This window comes from Mirounga angustirostris, unplaced genomic scaffold (assembly GCF_029215605.1).
Source record: "Mirounga angustirostris isolate CCGP_5_RB_7025 unplaced genomic scaffold, mMirAng1.0.hap1 SCAF_5, whole genome shotgun sequence".
In the NCBI taxonomy this organism is placed as follows: domain Eukaryota; kingdom Metazoa; phylum Chordata; class Mammalia; order Carnivora; family Phocidae; genus Mirounga; species Mirounga angustirostris.
Window position 1 is genome coordinate 120,983,189 of NW_026991713.1, and position 14,885 is coordinate 120,998,073.

A 14,885-nucleotide genomic window follows, 5' to 3' on the forward strand; every position below is an offset into this window, starting at 1 on the left:
AAAATGATAATTACTTAAAATACAGACCTTACATGTATTTTGAAAAGAGAAATGTTAGACAATTTTGCTCTTTTTATTAAAATGAAACAGAATCTATGCAAAAACAGTGTGCATGCTCTGCAATCTCAGCTTAAAGACCCTTTACTAGGCTCATCCCTCATCTAACCAGGTGGCTGATGCTTCGCCCCTCCTACACAGAAATTCTACAGCAGCCCATGTGAGTGGGTCTGGTGCAGGGCCCAGATACCCACATTTATAAGAAACCCCAGGTAATTCTGAGGCAGTCTGTTACTCATTCTAATGTTTTATCAGTTCAGGGGCAGCCACCTGCCAAGCATGAAATGTTGAAAAACACGGTTGCCGTTCAGTTTATGAAAATAAAATTTTTAAAAACAGAATTGAATAGCAGCATCCCTCCCTCCCCCAACAGGTGTGAGCCTGGTACTAAGGGTGCAAAGCTGCAGGAGAAACACTGAGACCAACCATTGTACAAACACCCCATCATCACTTGAGGAGAAAGCAATGCATGCTTTCAGCTTTGACCAGAAAGTGTGCCATCTGTATGTATACAGAAAAAGGCAAATAATTTAAATATTCTGTGTGGACATAGAACAGACAAATTATTTTTTGGCCAAGGAATACACTGAAATAAGGAAGCCACTTGGACAAGCCACAGATTTCTCAATAGAGATACTTTTGCAGACACAGAACTAATGAAATTCCTTACTTCTACCACTGCTTTCCTCAGCACCTCCAGTAGCTGGTCCTGAAATCCTTCCTTGTACACATTCTCGACCACATACTAGATCAAGGTATTTGCCAGTCCCATCGGGCCAGTGTTTCCTTCTGTGCAATAGTGTATCTACAGAAGGCAGCCAACAGCTGTCTGTTGTCCTCTATGTCTGTCCTTTTTGAGTGATCATGTGGTCTGCAAAAAAATTCATCTCTTCTGGCCTGACCCTATGCCTTCGCTGAGAAGCAGCCATCTACCCACCTCCCACAGTGTCTCGATGAATCAGAATGACTCTGCTTTGGCTGCATGCACGTATCACTCTCCCTTCTCATTCTACCACCCTGATGTGGCCAGTCCTGAAACCCAGCCAAGCTTCTGCTTCTCGGAGGAGGCTGGCTCCTGATTCTTAGTTTGGCTAAAAGACAGGTTCCTCAGAATTAGGACAGTGCCGAGAATTTAAGTATCACATTGTTCCAGAAAGTCTGTATTTCTGGAGTTGACTCCTGCCGAATTTGAAGCCCAAAGTCACTAAGACCTTTGGACATCTATATTAGTTGGCTCAGGCTGCCATAAAAAAATATAGACTGGGTGGCTTATACAACAGAAATTAATTTTCTCATAGTTCTGGAAAGGCTGGAAAGTCCGAGATCAAGGTTCCAGCCGTGTTTGGTTTCTATTGAGGGCTTTTTTCCTGGCTTGTAGACAGCCACCTTCTCACGAAGTCCTCATGTGGTCTTTCCTCTAAATGTGCCCAGGGAGAGAATGAGCTCTCTGGTGGCTCTTTGTACAAGGCCACTAATCCCATTGGACCAGGGCCCTCCCCGATAACCTCATTTAACCTTATTTACTCCCTTAGAGACCCAGCTCCACATAGAACCACACTGGGGGTTAGAGCTTCAACATATGAATTCTGGGGGACACAGCTAGCTGTTCAGTCCATAACAACATCCTGAAATAAATGTGTCCCAGGGCCACAGAAAGAGGAACTCCACCAAGTCTGGCCTTACTCATTTCTAATTTTCTTGCCCTTGCTCATGGGTCTGTTCCCAGAACCCCAGTGCTTCCTGCTGCCAAATCTGCAAGACTTCTGGTAACAGATACAAACTACTTACATCTTCTTATTTCTCCTCAGAAAATACCCAGGAATTTGTTCTCAGTTTCTAATTATTGTAGTGTTAGCTAAACAGTTGCTAATAACCTAAAAATGTGTTAATTAATTAGATTGGGATATCTACCAGTCTTAATATCACTGCATCATTTAAGCCAAAAATCATTAAAATCCTTTTCTGCTCTCCTTGCACTGCCATATTCCACAATTTGATATTAATTCAGGTTTATTCTCAGGAATGTCAGAGATATTAAGAGATCTGTGGTTTCTATGTTTTAGGACGGCGTTGATAAATCCTTCAACAAAAAATTTAAACAGATATTCTTAAAACGGCAATTTTATGAACAATCGCCCTACCTGGAACTCGGAAACATAAGAAATTTTGAAACAAAAATAATGAAAAAAGTTTTATACCTTATACTCTTAACATTTTCATCTTGTTTGATAAATACATAAGATCATATCGCATGAAAAGAAATACATGTACTGTGTGAATTTACTCCTTATCAATTCTTACCAGTAAGAATTTTAAATATTAATGGTGTTTGAAAGGGTAATACATGCACATAGTAAAGATCTGAAATGCAAAATGATTGTGAAAATTATATCCCCTTCATATTCCTGGTCTCCAGCAATCCACCAATCCTCCTCTTTAAGGATAAGTACTATTAATAGTTTCTTGTATATCCGTCCAGATCTTTCTATGCACTTGAAAGCATATACACATTCTTCCAAATCATCTCAGCGGTAGCTTATGTATGTATAAATACATACCAGTAAATATATACATGCATACACATACATTTGTTGTGTGACACTTTTCTGCACCTTGCTTTTTTCATTAAGTCATGGAGAATGGTCTCATTCTGTTCAAAGACTCCATGGTCTTCCATTCCATGGGTACACAATCCTTTAGTTCATCTGTCCTAACCTGAACATTCTTATTGATAGATATTCAGGTTGTTTCCAATCTTTAGCAATCAATATCCTTATACATTTGTTTACCCACATGGGAGTGCACCTATATGACCCATTTTTAGAACTAGAAATGACAGTGTCAGTTATACATTTTATATACATATATATATATAAAGATTTTATTTATTTATTTGACAGAGAAAGAGACAGCAAGAGAGGGAACACAAGCAGGGGGAGTGGGAGGGGGAGAAGCAGGCTTCCCGCCAAGCAGGGAGTCAGTCCAATGCGGGGCTCAATCCCAGGACACTGGGATCATGACCTGAGCCGAAGGCAGACGCTTAACAGCTGAGCCACCCAGGCGCCCCTACATTTTATATTTTAATAGATAATAACACCAGCAATGCTTGAGAGTACCTTTTTCTCCATACCCTAAAAAAACCCCACCAAAACCTTTCTGATTTCTCTAACTTGCTCTTTAAAAATCTTTCTAAACCACATGAGTGGAAATAATATACCATTATAGTTTTAATTTGCATTTCTCTTATTAGCAGTGAGATGACATATTGTTCCATGTTGAGCAGCCACTTGTATTTCCCTTTTAAAAATAACTCTTTTTATTTTAAAATAGGTTTCAACTTAGAGAAAAGTTGCAAAGGTAGTACAGAGTCTTTCAATATCCTGGACACCCTGTTTCCCATACCATTAACACCTATTAGTATGGAATCTTTGTCAAAATTAATGAAACAGTGATACATAATTACCACCAAAATTATTAAAGTAAACATCCTCAGATTTCCTTAGTTTTGCATAATGTCCTTTTTCTGTTCCAGGTTCCCACCCGGGTTACCACATTATATTTTGTTGTCATGTCTCCTTAGGCTCCTTTTGGCTTTGACAGTTTCTCAGACTTTCCTCTGCTTTTGATGACCTTGTCAGTTTTAAGAGGTACTGGTTGGGTATTTGGAAGTCAGGTGTGGTTTTCTCTGGCTTCTTTTAAGATTATTTCTTTGCTTTTTTTCCCCCAGTTTAAAAATATATGCCTAAGTGTGTTATTTTGTTTGTTTTCCTGGTTGGTGTTTGCTGAGTTCCTGGCTTGATGATTGTCACTGATTTTGGGAAGTTCTTCACCACTATTATTTCAAATATTTCTTTTTCCTACTCTTTCTTCTCCTGTGATATTCCAATTATGTATATGTTACATCTTTTATTATTGTCCCATAGTTCTTGGATGTTTGATGTTTTTTTCCCCATTCTTTCTTCCCTTCAAATTTCCATTTTAGAAGTTTCTCAGTCTTTAAAGGGCCTATGTCCTTGGGCTGTGACCTTCAAAGTTTTTTTTCTAGTGGAGTAGTGTCCCCCCCACCCTCCCGCCCCAGCTGTAGCATTCTCAATCTATTTACTGGAAGCCCTGAGTCCTGTTGACCATGTATTGTTATTGTTATCTTCCCCTATGTAAGGCAGGAAGGTTCCAGGCAGCTCTAGTGGAAACACAAAAGCATCTTCTAGCTAGGCTAAGGCCCTAGGAAAAAATCTTTCCCTGAAGATTAGGCCTTTGTTTTGGAGAAAGTTCTATATGTATTCCACAATGATTACTCTTCCTCTCTCCCAGCAGAGCTATGAGGGGACCCTTTTCAGATCTTCACTCTGAGGACCTGATGGGGCTCCTGGAAGTCAAGCCCATACAAGCTTAAGGGCCTCCCTAAGACTAGAGACTCCAGGAGTTTCTTACTCTTAGGCTAATGCACACTCCAAATCTTGAAATTACCAATTCCTGCTGCCGGTGGCTTCTGCTCAGATGCCTATTATATCTCTTTGGATACACCTGTCTCTCCAGATTCTAGGGATGGTGGTTTGTCCTATAAGCTCAGCTCTCTGATGGGTCCATTGAAAGTTACTGATTTTCAGCTTAGGTAGCTTTTTCTTGTTGTTAGATTGAGAATGACAAGTTCTAAGATCTTTGTAATGGGGAGCTGAAATCAGAAGTTCCTGTAATTCCTTTTTAATAAACTGCCTTTGCTCATCGCTTAGTTGCCATATTTATCTATTCCTTACACTAAATCTTTATATATTAAGGAATATAGCCCATTGACTGTCGTGCATGTTGCAAATAGTTTCCTAGGTTTTTACTTCTTTGTTCTTAAATTTTGATGTTTAAATGCCATGAATTTTTAATATGTGCAAATTTTAATATACACAGTTTTGTCAGTATTTTCTTTTACGGTTTCTAGGTCTTGTATTATTATTACTATTATTATTATTATTTTTTTTTTTGAGAGAGAGAGAGAGAGAGAGACAGAGTCTGTGTAAGCAGGGAGAAGGAGCAGAGGGGGAGGAGTAGAGGGAGAGGGAGGAGGTAAGAATCTAAAGCTGACTCCACCCTGAGTATGGAGCTCAATGTGGGGCTTAATCTACCATCCTGAGATCATGACCTAAGCCGAAACCAAGAGTTGGAGGCTTAACTGAGAACAACCCAGGAGCCCGAGGGTTTTGTATTCTTAGTAAAATATTCCTAATTTCAGGATTACAAAGTAATTCTCTCTAGTTTTCTTCTAGTGTATTTTATATTTATGAGAGAAGAAATCAGGTTAACCCACATAATATATTTCAAATCCTATGAAAAATAGAAGACTTTAGCAACAGCATTGTATATCAGTGGGACAAATACAAAAAATAAATGGTGTTAAAATAAACTGGTAGCCATCTGCATTGAAAAGAAGTCAGATTCCTATTTACTTTTTATAATAATAAATATAAGGATTGAAATATGACCTTATTTTCAACTTAACATTTGGAAACTCAAATAGAAAAATAACCACCATTACAAAACAACCAGCATTGCTTTTCCCTCCATTTTATTTGCATGGTATTTTAAAATAAATACTATTTTATGTATTTACAATTTTATATCTTGATAATCATCATAAGCATTCTTTCCATGTTAACACACCACCTTATAACTTTAATTTTTAGTTATGTAACATCTCATAAGTCTTATTCTTTTTAAGATTTTTTAAAAATTTATTTATTTGACAGAGAGAGAGACAGTGAGAGAGGAAACCCAAGGAGGGGGAGTGTGAGAGGGAGAAGCAGGCTTCCCGATGAGCAGGGAGCCTGATGCAGGGCTCGATCCCAGGACCCTGGGATCATGACCTGAGCTGAAGGCAGACACTTAATGACTGAGCCACCCAAGCACCCCTCATAAGTCTTACTTTTTAAACTGTATACAAGTTAGGAATACTCAATAATTTCCAGATTGTATAACCAGTTTTATTCGATTTTACTTAATGCTAAAAAAATAGCTTTAAAAACTTCTTCAAAATAATCTCTAATTATTGAGAACTGCAAAGGTAAAAAGAGAGAATAGTAAACACTCCTTACAAGAGTGCACTGGTGTAAAGTTTTGGGGAGTAGCTGTGTTTTGAGTGCACTTTGGAGGAAACTGATAACTTACTTAGAAAATTACTACTTCAAAGAAAAAAAAAACAGGAGGAAAATAAAAGTCAGAGCTGAGCTCAATGACTAAAACTTCATAAATAGTAAACCCATAAATGGTAACTCTTACCCTATTTATATTTTAACCACAATTAAAAATATGTTAAAGAATTTTTACTTTTCGACACTTATGTAATCCTTTTTTTTTTTTTTTTGCAAAATCTAGTTTTCGGAATTCTCCTAATTTCCTATTTTTCTACAGTAATCTAAAAGTGCTATGGGTTTTCTCTGCAAGTTATTAACTAAAATGATGCTTGCTTTTTAAACTGGCTGAGGATATTGACAATAAACCAATTAAAAAGCGTTTTTTTAATCTTCGCCTTCAGCAGAAACCTCTCATTTGAACAATAATCCAAACAGATTAAGTGAAAATATCTCTGTAGCCCCCCAGCTAGTCAGACCAACAATGTAATCTTAACCGACCATAACCACATTAGAAATAGCCAACAAAACATTTAGAATTTTTATTTTGTAATACTATGTTTCAGCCTCAGAGCTGTATCAGTTAAAATGAGAACAGCATTTTGAGCTGTTTTCACAGTACACCTACTGGTTTTCTGTGAAGTATTAAAAAATAACAAAAGATACTGAAAATAATGGTGAGCATTGAAATAACAGGTACCCATAAAGAAATCTGTCTCCTAACTCAAAGGCAAAGCATCACACATAAATTTAACTAGATAAATATTTAATTTTGCATTTGTGGTTATGTCTTCAATATATTTTCAAGTTGGTTCCTAGCAATTAAGTGAATCTCAAATCTATAAAAGGCAATCTGGATGCTGCTGGGAGGGGATTTCCATCAGTTAAGCCCTAACTAACTTTATGCTTTGATGACTTGTCCTTAAAGTTCTTGTCATACAAAGGGTAGAATACGAAGCATGGTATGTGTGGCCCGCTGATTATAATAATTACTGTTATCCAGTTATAGCCCTATCATACCACAATTAGAGAAACATTTCAAGATTCTTCTGCCATGCAATTACAAAATTGTTAAATTCTGAGACAATCAGAGTCACAGAATGTAAGCATTGGGAGGTTTTTAGAGGAGATTCTGCACTGCAGTTCGAGATGACAGATATGCCTATGCTGATAAAGAGGACCTCCCAAGTCATCTAGACCCTTTATACCTCCCACCCAGGAATGGATGAGCCAGTCTTTAAAAGGAGTGGTTAGAGATAGTGACAAGTTAAGTCCCTACACATTCTCTGAGATATGGATAATGTCATCAAAGAAAACAAGACAAACTACTTTAATCAGCAAGCACAGCTTTATGGAGGAAGTATTTTGAAAAGGATAAAAGAGGAAAATTAACATATATAAAAGTACAGTAATAATAATATATGCTATTAATTAGCATTTTCTATGAAATAGTTATCGATAACAGATTATTAGTTAACCTAATCTTGAACAAAAATCTTTCTGAGCGAGGTACTTTTATTATGCTATTTTATAGATTGGAAAATCGAGGCGAGAGAGAGAGAGAAAGGAATTTGTTAAAGATTACAACAGCTATGACTAGTTTGACTTACGGACCTATATATTCGGATTTGATTCTATTTATCTTAACCTAGATGCCAGACTGCTTCTCCAAAAAACTGAATTTCACTTGCTTGCTTTAGTAGGAATTAAGGGAGTTTTTCTGAATTTATTCCTGAACTGGCTAGGGTCCCAAGTCAGACCTGAAGTGCTTAGTATTTTCTCCCCTTCTTTTCCAGGATCAGACAATGCTAGAGCAGCTGGTGTGGACTGCTACCTTATCAATCAGTTACCTAGACTCCCTTTGTTTTCAATTGGGTGATATATTTGAGCATCTGTGCAATATTGTTATTTTTCTGAATTATTGATGAAGTGACTAGGACAGGATGCAAGCAAAATATTTGTTGCCAATGTTTCAAATAAAGCCTGGATCCCTGAGAGGATAAATGGTGCTTTCCAGAGGCAAATGTTCCTGGGTGAATGTCTAAGCACTAGTGATGGGTAGACTCTTCTGCAGCTGTCATGGCAAAGGAAGGTGCTAAATCTGGAGAATGTGCTTTTCACCCAGACTCTCATCCTGGCTGATCAACATTCCCCATTCCTGTCCCCAATCATGACTTAACTACCATGCATTAATGGTCCTCTCCTTTTTGTTTTTCTAGAATTTTCTTCCTTTGTTCTGCCCATATTTCTGCCTCTCGTATTTTTCTTGCTCATTCCTATTGACTTGAGTTTATTTCCTGGGTGGCCCCTCTCCTATTGCTCTAATTTCCATCCACACTTACCCCTGGCCCCAAGGACTCAGTGCTAATGGAATATGATGTGTTGATACACAGAAGAAACAAAGGGGCTTGAGAACATGCAGTTCATAAAGTCACAGTGAAAAGAAATGTAGCAGTGTTGGTGAATCTACCAAATTTACTTCTGGACACTAGACAGTTTGGGGAACAGTCAATCATCTAGGAGGACTGCTGAAATGAACTCTCTCAGGTTTTCAGAGGTACGTCTCAGAGAATCATTTAGATACAGCAAAGCAGACATCACAAAACTTATCTTCCTGTCCAGGAATCCTTGAGACCTTGTTTGTTACTTTAAATTAGTGAACCAAATGGGATGGCTTTATTTTGTCCCGCATCTATCCCTTCAGTACCTTCCCTTCATGCATCAAATCTCCAGAGACCCATAGCTTCTGCTTTCTCTTAATAATAACAACAATGGTAATAATAATAATAATAATAATAAAAGACAAAATAACTCCCTTCACTTTTTCACTAGATTCAGAAAGTTAATGGGGGCGCCTGGGTGGCTCAGTTGGTTAAGCGACTGCCTTCGGCTCAGGTCATGATCCTGGAGTCCCGGGATCGAGTCCCGCATCGGGCTCCCTGCTCGGCAGGGAGTCTGCTTCTCCCTCTGACCCTCCTCCCTCTCATGCTCTCTGTCTCTCACTCTCTCTCTCTCAAATAAATAAATAAAATCTTAAAAAAAAAAAAAAAGAAAGTTAATGAATGCATTCAGTTCTGTTCTATGAGGTTATACACTTGAAAGACGACGGACTTGGTATTTATAAATCAATCATCATGAGTAATAACTAACTCTCTTCCACTCTTAAAAAGCCTGTTATAACTGTTATTAATCAAGTCCCTCTAAAAAGCATGAAATATTACTTGGGACTACAATTAAAATATGACTATTTGAAAGAGAACAAAAAAAGAAGCTGGAAGATTTGCTAATACACACCCAGAAAACCCAATCAAAATAATACTCACTACTTTTCTTTTTTTTTTTTTTAACCTCTCTTAAAGTGAAAAAAAAAAAAACCCAAATGATTATAGATCAAATTTAGGAAATTACTCTAAATTTGAATTTAACATAGCACCATTGTTCAAAGAGTAATTGTTGTTTTTTCTTGGGAGGGGAATACATGGAATGGGAGGCAGGGAAAGAAGGAAGGTAAATATTTTACTTTTGTCTTTTTGACTTTTTTAATGCCATGCTCTGATTTTTCATATCTTAAATACTGATGACATAATGAACATTTTATATTTCGTTAGTTACCACACGGCAAATGAAAAAAAATAGATCTAATATTCAACACCTTACATGAAAACAGTGCTGTATGTCAGTTATATCAAAAAAACAAAGAAACTGGAAAAAGAAAACAGAGAAGTGTGAATAAAACTGCTTTTGTACCCTGAGAAAAAATTCTAAACCTCCAATTAGAAATTCATGTGGAAGGGAAGGGAGGGCAAATCCCTCATACAATCAAGGTGAGTAATACCTGTTCATCATTACCTTTTTAATTTATGTCATCTTTGATTCCTAATCTTGCATACAACTGCCTGTAATTCCACACACAATTTTAATTACGAACCAGCATCTGCCTACATACTTAAATTCTGGGGTCAGATTTACCTGGACATTGTCACCCTTTATCTTCCCCATGATTGTGAAAGCATCACTTACCTGTCCCCAGCTCTTCTCTCATCGTAGTTAGTGTATGTAACCGAAGATGGGCTCATGAAAAAGGTATCATTACAAGTGATGGTCACAAGAATTAAAAATCAAATCCTCACACTTAAATCTACTTTTCGAAACATTTAAAAGACCACCTGAGCAGCCTAATAGTGAAAAAGAACCAATTAGAGTATTCATATAGCAAGAAAATGAAAGCAGTGTGATATCCACTACGCTGTGTTGTTGCAAACAACACAGCTTAGTGGTGCCATTAATGGAAATGTTTTCATGAGAGGCACAGAATACTAGTTTTTTTAATGCCTGGAGTATTTGTATTCTGAAGTATCTTTTAAATAAAAAGATAAATGAATGCTTTCAGATTCTGTTACCAGTGAACCAGAAAATAAGATGGTATTTCCAATTCATTTTGTACGTTATTTGTATGGGTGATTGAAGCTTTTGAAAATTAAAATGCTTAACAAACAAAGATCCATGTTTATAATTTATAAATAAATGGCCAAATATTTAGTTTTTATTTACATTTTTAACTATAAACTTAAGTCTATTCATAATGAAATATATATATTTAAATACAAAGATGGGTCACAATACATTATGTAGATGTCTGTATTTTTAAACTATTTTCTGTTTTGAAATGGTGCTGATCTTAGCAGTAACACAGACACTTTAAGGTCATTTCAGTCTTAAAGAAATTTGTGTCTCTGTGAACAGAGAAAGAGAGGAGGGGTGGGGGCTGGATTTTAAGGAGGCACGGGAAATGGGAAAACGGTGTGGTAGGAACAAAGGAGATTGTGGTTGAAAATATCCACTTTCACATTTCATTTTCTTTTTCCCCAAACCAATGTAAAAACAAGTTCAAGAGAAATCTGTAGACACGATCGAAGAGAACTGACAGTCAATAGAATATTCATTTCCGCTTCACAGACACCCATGTGTCCCTCTTTAAAAATCCCAGTCCCCTGTCTATTTAGAATGGCCTGCAGTCAACTTGACTTAACCTCACTCACTGTTTCTACTTTTCTCCCAAGCCATTCATGGTTAATAACTTTTTCAAGATTCCTAATGTGACGAGCATTTCTGAGATAGGTCCATCTGCCTCTCATACCTAGTTAATCACAGAAGAGATTCATCAAAAGTCTGTTCACAGTCCCCTTTTAAGCTGTTCTCAGTTTTACTCACCACATGCCTAGAAACCTCCACAACCACAATGATGAAAGAACTCAACGATGTGTCTTGCACTGGCCCCTTCTCTCCTTCTTCACCGTACCCACCCTGGTCAAGGCACTGCAGCCCTTGTGGAAATACCCAAAGCCTTGCTGCTAAGTGCGTTCTTGGCCTCTACCCCCGCCCCATTACCCTGCTTTCCAATGCCAGCACAGGCCAGATCTGCTCTCTACTCAAAAACCCCTGATACCTGCTGGATATCATGCAAATTTATAATGTTCAAGGTATTTCCCATCCCTCCTCCCATCTCTCCTCATTAGACTCTAACTCCAACCCTCCATTCAGGATAAACAGATACACTTGTCAACCCTCCACATATGTTCACTTAGGTTCAGCACTGTCCCTTAGCTCAGCATCCCCTTGTCTGTACCACCCCATCCCTCTCCATGTCTTTTCCACCTGCCTCTTTGCCTACTAAACTTCTACCTTCCTGCTCTTGATTGGCCCAACAGGAATGGTCTCCTCTTGGAGCAACCTTCTGCTTCACCACATTTACAGGGAGCTTCCTCTTACACTTAGTCATATACCCCTTTCTCTTCTTAGATTCTTTTTTTTTTTTTTTTTTTTTTTTTTATTTGCGAGAGAGAGAATGAGAGACAGAGAGCATGAGAGGGAGGAGGGTCAGAGGGAGAAGCAGACTCCCCGCCGAGCAGGGAGCCCGATGCGGGACTCGATCCTGGGACTCCAGGATCATGACCTGAGCCGAAGGTAGTCGCTTAACCAACTGAGCCACTCAGGCGCCCTCTTCTTATATTCTAAGCTTTGGAGCAGGACCCGTAATTTATTCTTCTTTGCATACAGCGAAATATCACATACTGTGCCTTTCACACAATAGGGACTCCATCAATATTGACTGAATAAATGAACAATAGAAGTGCAAAGAAGCTATTTATTTAGCTGAAAACTTTTACAGGGGGGGCGCCTGGGTGGCTCAGTCGTTAAGCATCTGCCTTCGCTCAGGTCATGATCCCAGGGTTTATGGGGATCGCATGGGGCTCCCTGCTCCGCGGGAAGCCTGCTTCTCCCTCTCCCACTCCCCCTGCTTGTGTTCCCTCTCTCGCTGTCTTTCTCTCTGTCAAATAAATAAAATAAAATCTTAAAAAAAAACCCAAAAAACAAACAAACAAAAAAACATTTTGAAAACTTTTACAGATTTCTGGTTTCATTTTGAAGGAACTCAGGTAAATGTCTAAATTATCTCAACTGTGTTTCTTTAAACAGGGTATGGATTTATATATGCAAGTTCCAGGCTAGCGTATTTTAAGTCGAGAAAAAAGAAAGAGTTTCTTTATAATAGTGTTTTCTTCAAAGAAGATAGAGATCATTCAAGACACTGGATTTTTCACTTATTTTGAGGATCTTTTCAAAGGAAAGTGTTACTTTGAAGCAGTAAAGTTGATATAGCTATTTATTTGTGTGTTTTTTTTTTTTCCTACCAACTCAGCTAAGGGAAATCTTAGTTTATATTGGCTGAATCAGTGACATGACTTTTAAGGATAAAACAATTTGAGAAGCTGAAAATCAAGGGTGCCCATATTTTTACCACTGTGTGTATAGATTTTGAACAAATGTGATTAAGAATTCACTTTTTAAAATTCAGTGGAACACTAGTAACCCAAATGTCAGAAAATATGCCATATTATAAAATAACCATGCTTATATCATACTTTAAAGATGCTAGGAAGCATGATGTAATTCATGGTGTCGGGGTGATCTTTCAACCTTACCTTTTTCTTTTTCTCTCATTCCTTCAACACATGGATTAAATGGCTATTAAATGCCATGCAGGATAGCACAGAAATACACAGTGAGCTCAAAAAGACAAGGTCCTCGTGTGAATTCTGCTTATATTTGGTCCTTTTCTTAAAGATTTTATGTATTTATTTATTTGGGGGGGAGGGCATAGGGGGAGGGAGAAGGACAAGCAGACTCCATGCAGAGCACAGAACCCGACCCGGGCCTCGATCTCACAAGCCTGAGATCAGGACCTGGGCTGAAATCAAGAGTCGGATGCTTAACCAACTGAGCCACCCAGATGCCCCATATTTAGTCCTTTCTTGACACAAAATTTAATAGTTTCAGAACTGAAGCCATTGGCATTCCCTAAAACCAGCTCTTCTGCTTGAGCTTGTAATTTTGGCTGACAGCATTATTTCTCTATTTGAAGGCCGCAGAATCGCCAAGGCCCTCAACATGTGTCACGCAAACTACTGCAATATTTTCCCAATTATGTGTACTAACCCCAGTCTTGTCACACTTGAAGGCATTACACAAATGTCTGGATTCAGCTTCTTAAGCTCATCACTTACCTAAGTAAGGACTAATGACTCCAACTGACTCTTGAGGCAGTATATAAAATCGTCCCAATCTACTTTTCTCATCTTAATAAGCCATGTTTTTTTTTCTTTTTGGTAAACCCACCCTCAGCTTCACTCAAACTCAATTGTTTGCTATCCTAAATACACCTTACCCATTTCTTCTTCTGTATATTTACTCAAGATATTCTTCCATGGGACCTACTCTTCCTTCCCTACACAACCTTTGAGATTGAGATGTCCTTTAAGAAAGATCTTAAACAGTAATTTCTCTATAAAGTCTTGTAGGATTTTCACAGCTGTCTGAGCTTTGTCATCCCTGAAAACCCGTATTTCATGATTTGTATTTTCTAAGGAACTCCCACATTCTGCTTCACTCTAATAGTCCAATAGACAGTGTAATCCCAAGGCAGAGGTACCTTTATTTACCATTGCTCAGAGTAGGTACTCAAAAACTTTCATTTGCTTGTTGATATTTCCAGTTACAAAGCTTATCCTGAATCCTACATAATTCTAAGTCTTATATTAAAATATGGCAGTAGTCATCAACATGATTCTCCTACCATTTGGAAGAGCAGTAATGCAACCAGTGAAGGAAAAGGACTCTGGTCTTTGGTGCACTAGGCATGGGCACTCTGCAGATTTCCTCCCAATTCTGGATTTCTTTTAACTTACTTCTTTACTTAGGCTTCCAATTTTTATGTTTTTATGTCAGAATACAGGGATATTCTCTGGCCTTTTGCTTATCTCTGCTAGTAGCACTTAAGGATTACATTTTTTTCTGACTTCTGGGATATACTATAAGGAACAAAACTGCCTTTCTAGGGTATTGCTAATCTCTAAAGTAACCTCCAAAGGTTGTGCAGAAAAATAAAACTAAAAGATTACAAACTGAATCTCAGTGCTTATTTTTAAAATTCAAATGAGTGCTCAGTCAACATAAGTGGCATTAAAGGCGTTGGGGGAGAACCCAAATAATTAAAGCTAATATACATGAGGTGGGGTGTGTCTATATATATTTACACCAGTCAATTCTATATATTAAGAGAAAAGAAAAATACTATAACAACTTCCTTAATCACCTTTTTTGTTTTTTCTAGGTCTCTTCCCATGTATGCAGTCTTACCATATTACCAAAAAT

The 14,885-nt window shown here is 37.8% G+C and overlaps 1 protein-coding gene across 1 annotated transcript in view; it reads right to left on the minus strand.

Moving 5' to 3' along the window:
* The window catches only part of PLXDC2 (plexin domain containing 2), a 457,639-nt gene that overhangs the window by 208,801 nt on the left and 233,953 nt on the right, over nt 1-14,885 (minus strand). The gene's annotated exons all lie outside the window — the stretch shown is intronic.